Genomic DNA, 6,987 nt, shown 5'->3' with positions numbered 1-6,987 from the left:
CCCAAACGAGCGATTGAGATGACCCAGAATCACTGCAAAGCCATCCCGAGTTCATCGGGCCAGTCAATTTCACATTCCTGCAGGATTTTTATAGCATGACAAATTCGTGATGGTACCTGCCCATTAAAACATATTGCAAATGCACAGTGACTTTGAAAAAGTAAGGAAACATAAACAAAAAAAATCAATTTTTTTTTTTTTTGGGTGACCAGTTGCACGTGCATTTGCAATATGATTCTATAGTGAAAAAACATCACCAAAAGCGACATTCTGAAATCAACCCAAACGAGCGATTGAGATGACCCAGAATCACTGCAAAGCCATCCCGAGTTCATCGGGCCAGTCAATTTCACATTCCTGCAGGATTTTTATAGCATGACAAATTCGTGATGGTACCTGCCCATTGAAACATATTGCAAATGCACAGTGACTTTGAAAAAGTAAGGAAACATAAACAAAACATTTTTTTTTTGGGTTACCAGTTGCACATTTCAGATCACCAGTTGCACATTTCAGATCACCAGTTGCACATTTCAGATCACCAGTTGCATGGAGGAAAATCGTTACTTTTGACTTTGACTTTTGACTTCCTATGACATCATATTGCAAATGGACAAAACATATGCCTTATGCACAAGTAAAACAAAAAAAAATTATGATAATACAAGTTGACAAAGGTATAGTTTGAGCAAAGTATAGTTTGAATTTTGAGCATGACAAATTCGTGATGGTAAAACATATTGCAAATGCACAGTGACTTTGAAAAAGTAAGGAAACATAAACAAATGGACATAATGAAATCATCAATTTTTTTTTCGGTTACCAGTTGCACGCGCATTTGCAATATGATTCTATAGTGAAAAAACATCACCAAATGGACATGATGAAATCAACACAACGAGTGATGGAAATGAACAACTATCACTGCCCGGCCGTCCCGAGTTCATCAGTTCAGTCAATTTTGGCCCCCAAAAAAATTGACTTTTGACTTTGACTTTTGACTTCCTATGAAATCATATTGCAAATGGACAAATCATATTCCTTATGCACAAGCAAAAAAAAAAATTATGATAATAACATTTTACAAAAGTATATTCATACACTTCTTACACATGATTAATTGTCTTAAAATCGAAACAATTTCGAAAAACGGTCCAGAAAGCACTTTTTTTTAGTTTTTAAAGTTTAAAAAAAAAATCAAATTTTCGACTTTTGACATCCTATTAAATCATATTGCAAATTGACAAAACATATGCCTTATGCACAAGTAAAAAAATATATAAAAAATGATGATAATAAAATACGAATAAAGTATGTTGATACAGATCTTATACGTGTGTAATTGACATAAAATTCGAAAGAATTTTGAAAAACGGTCCAGAAAGCACTTTTTTAACCTCTTACTTCTACCCCCTCCTTTTTCGAAAATTCTGTTAAAAATCGCGCAACTTTTCAGCGTCCTGCTACTCATGCCAGGAATATAGTATATGCATATGATTAGTATGTGTGGATAGAAAACACTCTGAAGTTTATAAAACTGGTTAAATCACGGCTGTGACTATAACAGATCGTGTGTTTCATTGAAAAACGCAAGAAAAACTGCTCTCTGAAAGCTAAAAATAATTTCCATAAGTCACTTCCACCAGTTGTTAAAAGAGAACAGAATTTAATGGCGATCTGCCTGAAATTCATACAAATTCCGCACGATGGCGCCATTGTCCTCATTTTCAATTGAATTAATTGTTGGAAAATCCATCTATCTGACCTCCAGTTTCCCAGTCTTCACCCGGATGCAGTTGAGGAAGATATTAGAAGCCATTGTTTTTGCAAGTGAAGACCTATTGAAAAGACATCGCCCTGTAATCATTTTGATAGATTATAAACGTTTACTAATACCTAAAGTTGGATTACAAAAGGATTTCGAAGTGTTTTGTGAAAGTTTATCGTCAACTTTTTTAATTTAAAAAAATTACGCAGCGTTTAAAAACGATGATTTTTTCTGAATGACACAGCTCCCATACAAAGCTATTTTGGGTATATATGGACCGATTTAAACGAAAAAAAGACCCAATAGTGATGTTTATGGGGCATATAGGAGTGCCAAGAAAGAAGCTCGTCAAAGGTAATGAATGTTTTATATTTTATTTCTGCGTTTTGGGTAGCGCCGGCTACCGCAAAATCTGTTGTTTACGTGTCGTGCTGGCATTTTGGGGGGTGCATGCTATCAGATAATAGCTTCTCATGCTTTCGCCGAAAAGCATTTTAAAAATCTGACTTGCTGGCTAGGTTCACAACGAGTGTAGCTTTAATTCAATACCCTGCTTGTGAATTTTGATCAAAGATTGAGTTGTAACGAGTACATTTAGCATTTAGCGTAGCGCATTTGCATTTCCAGGGGCAAAATTTTGACATTTTTGACTTTTGACTTTTGACTTCCTATGAAATCATATTCCAAATGGAGAAAACATATGCACAAGTTATGCACAAGTTAAAAAAAAAAAAAATGATAATAAAGTATGACTAAAGTATGTTGATAAAGTTCTTATACATGTGTAATTGACATAAAAATTGAAAGAATTTTGAAAAATGGTCCAGAAAGCACTTTTTTAAGGATGTGTGAAGTTTTTTACCAAATTTTGACATTTTTGACTTTTGACTTTTGACTTCCTATGAAATCATATTGCAAATGGACAAAACATATGCCTTATGCGCATGTAATTAAAAAAAAAAAAAAAATTGATATCAAAATTGGACAAAAGTATATTCATACAGTTCTTACACATGTGTAATTGACAAAAAAAGCGAAAGAATTTCGAAAAACGGCCCAGAAAGCACTTTTTTATGGGCATTTCCAATATGAAAAACCCCGGTGGAGCGCACTCGCCCCCTGTTGGATTTTTGAGGTGTTACAATTGGCAATTGCCATATGGCATTTGCCATATACTTTACACGAATCAACGCCGCTTTGGGTGGTATTGGACATCGTGTATATGGTTTGTCCAATGCCAATATCTTGCCATTCATTTTTGTCCAATTCAGGGGGGTATTCCCTTACAATATGTTATAAGTCATGCCACATAGGTTTTTACAATATGTTATAAGTCATGCCCCATAGGTTTTTACAATATGTTATAAGTCATGCCACATAGGTTTTTACAATATTAATTCATGCCATATACACTTTTGACAATATGTTTTAGAGTTGTTCGACCTGGAGGTATTGCTCAGTAGTAACCTGACTTGCTCAGCACCTGGAGTTATTGCTCAGTAGTAACCTGACTTGCTCAGCACCTGGAGGTATTGCTCAGTAGTAACCTGACTTGCTCAGCACCTGGAGGTATTGCTCAGTAGTAACCTGACTTGCTCAGCACCTGGAGGTATTGCTCAGTAGTAACCTGACTTGCTCAGCACCTGGAGGTATTGCTCAGTAGTAACCTGACTTGCTCAGCACCTGGAGGTATTGCTCAGTAGTAACCTGACTTGCTCAGCACCTGGAGGTATTGCTCAGTAGCTACCTGACTTGCTCAGCTCGTATGCGTCCAAAATGGCACACTATTACGGTGTACTACTTTGACCAGGGACCATAGGGTAGTGTGCTATGTAGAAAATAGGGTGTCATTAAGGATGCAACCACTTACAGTCCTCTATCCCTTCAGTGAGCACAACCACCTGCTCTCACTGCACCACTTACACAGACACAAGATGACCTGAAACATCCCCTATGGCCCAAAAGCTAAGTACAACTAAGAACAGTCAGAGAATAGGTCAAGAGTGTGTGAGTGTGTTTTGCGTGTGTGTGTGTCAGTGTGTCTCTGCTCAAGGGAGATGTCATGAAATGGTTTCTACAGTAAACACAAAAGTCCACTAAAAGCTTTTTTCCTTGCGTCAGAGAGGCACAGGCACCCGGTTGCATATCTGCCTTGCTGCTTCTCTCGTACTAATTTCCTCTCCTCCTCTCGCCCTTGCTTTCTTGACTCACAGGGAATGACGTGAGAGAGGGAAAAATGGTGCCCTGTCGTCAGACTGAACTGTTAACCACCACAGGCATACGGTCACCACCCCACCGCTATGTTTAACAGCAGAGAAAACCCCCAAATTATATTTTTTCAATTTGAAATGTTATGAATTTTCCTAGAGTGACCCCAACATTAGAAAAAGTGAAACATCGCATTTGTTCATATTTCCATGAAAGCTGTACACCACCAGGGTACAAAGATTGTCTTATGGTCATTTTTGACCCGGCAGTTATACACACCACAAAATGCACACACACACACACACACACACACACACGCACACACGCACACACGCACACACGCACACACGCACACGCACACACACACGCACACGCACACGCACACACACACACACACACACAATGAGAAATTGAGACTGTGTGCTAATGATTGAACTCAGCCAGCAGCTCATGAAGAGGAAGATCACAATGGTTGCCACAGCTAGAAAGAACAAGCCTGAGCTCCCCCCTGCACTCCTCGCAACAAGGGGGAAAGAGGCCTTCTCATCAAAGTTTGCCTTCACCCCCAGCACCACTCTAGTTTCTTACCTCCCAAAGAGGAACAAGAATGTGGTCCTCCTGAGCACACTGCACAAAACAGCTGAGATCAGTGATCATGAGGACAGGAAGCCAGCTATCATCCTAGACTACAGCCACAACAAAGGAGGCGTGGACAACCTGGACAAGGTGATTGGAACTTACAGCTGCAGGAGGATGACTGCCTGCTGGCCCCTGGTCATCGTCCATAACACCATTGATGTGTCCTCATACAATGCCTTTGTGATATGGAACAAGATCAACCCTACCTGGATTCCTGATAAGCAGAACAAGAGAAGGGTGTTCCTGGAGCAGCTGGGAAAGGCCCTTGTAACCCCTCACATTCAAAGAAGGGAGCACCTCCCCTGCACAGCAGTCTCTGCAGCGCTTGTGAAAGCTGTTCAGGGGGCTGAATCTTGTCCTGATCCACCTGATGCTGCAGCTTGGGCAGGCAAGAGGAGGAGATGCCAACTATGTCCCCCATAGAAGGACTGTAACAAATACTATGTGCTGCACATGTGAGAAATACATCTGTAAAGTCCATGCACAGACACTTGCATACTATCCTACATGTGCTAATTAGAGTTGATTGATTTACGTTCCTCACGTTTTTGTTTTGTATCTATTATCTTATTTTGTTCACATTTATTGTTGTTGTTTATACACCTTGTGAGTGGGGGCAATGGTTTAAAAAAATGGGAGAAGACTAGTATTTTGTAGTTGAAATCCTCATTGTTCAGTATATAAGAATGTGTCACTATGTTGCCAAAAAAGTTCAAGACTGTTATTGTTTCCCTTAAAAAATGCATTCAGAACAACTTTCTGCACATTTGTGCTATTTTCTTAGGCTATACAAGTGCTATCTCTTGCTAAGAAAATTATGTTTACACCTATGCAGTACCTTTCGCAATAATAATAATAATAAACCTCTACTTTAGTAAAGATAACAATTATGACGGCTGTGGTGTTTTAAAAATGAGTGGTGTCCACTGATTAAATGCAGTCTTTTAGCATTGTAAAGAGGGAAAACCCAGATATTCACGAAGTTTGTGATGAATGACAGGTTGTTTTCTTCATACAAAATAGATTTGGGGTTTAAAGTTAAATTAAGCTGCTTTATTTTAGGGGTTTAGTGAAGGCGGGTCATTTTCGACCCTTAGGACAAGGGGAGTATACAGAACTTCAAGACTACACAAGAGTTATCTCCCTCCATATTCCCCGTCGTCTTGTCATACTATCTTACTACTTTTTCTCGGCTGTGTCAAGGTTACTGACCCCCATGAAATGTATTATCCTATCTCTCCTGTCTCAGTTAACACATCTACACAACAGAAGAACGGATTACTATTATACTGGAGTTGTGGTAACTTTCACAAAATGTAAATGATTTCAACAAATCCTGGTTGGAGGATTTTGGGATTTCCTGCTAAACTTTGTGGAAAGTTACCTCAACTGAGTTAATTCTTTGTGTATTCAGAGTTGAGCATCTGGAGAAAGACTTCTCCATCACAAAGTGCTGTTCTGAACACACAGAAGTTTGCATTTCTGCCTATCAGGTTGGTATCAGAGGTTATCAACTGTCATACTTGAGTAAAAGTAAAAGATACGATAATAGAAAATGACTCAAGTAAAAGTAAGTCACCCAGTAAAATTCTACTCAAGTAAAAGTCTAAACGTATTGGGTTTAAAATATACTTAATTATCAAAAGTAAAAGTATAAATCATTAAAAATTCCTTATAATAATCAAACCAGAAGGCACCATTTTCTTGTTTTTTTTATTTACCGAAAGCCAGGGACACTCAAACACTCAGACATAATTTACAAACGAAGCATGTGTGTTTATTGATTCCATCAGATCAGATCAATATTTTCTTAACTTCTTATGGCTGGGGTCAGTATTGAGTAGCTTGGATGAATAAGGTGCCCAGAGGTAACTGCCTGCTACTCAGTCCCAGATGCTAATATATGCATATTATTAGTCTATTTGGATGGAAAAAACCTCTGAAGTTTCTAAAACTGTTTGAATGATGTCTGTGAGAATAACTGAACTCATATGGCAGGCAAAAACCTGAGAAAAAAATCCAACCAGGAAGTGGTATTGAAGATACAGTGGGATCTTGGTCATGTTGCACTTCCTAAGGCTTCCACTAGATGTCAAAGTCTTCAGGACCTTGTTTGAGGCTTCTACTGTAAAGGAGGGGCTCATAAGGGCTCTTTGAGTCAGTGGTCTGGCAGAGTGCCACAAGCTCGTGACGCTCGTTCACGTGAGAGTTAGCTCGCGTTCCACTGCATTTTGGAAGACAAAGGAATTCTCCAGGTGGAACGTTATTGAAGATGTATGTTAAAAACATCCTAAAGATTGATTCTATACATCATTTGACATGTTTCTACGGACTGTAACAGAACTTTTTGAAATTTTGTCTGCTCCTAGTGA

This window comes from Oncorhynchus clarkii, chromosome 18 (assembly GCF_045791955.1).
Source record: "Oncorhynchus clarkii lewisi isolate Uvic-CL-2024 chromosome 18, UVic_Ocla_1.0, whole genome shotgun sequence".
Taxonomy (NCBI): Eukaryota; Metazoa; Chordata; class Actinopteri; order Salmoniformes; family Salmonidae; genus Oncorhynchus; species Oncorhynchus clarkii.
This window is presented reverse-complemented; position numbering follows the sequence as displayed.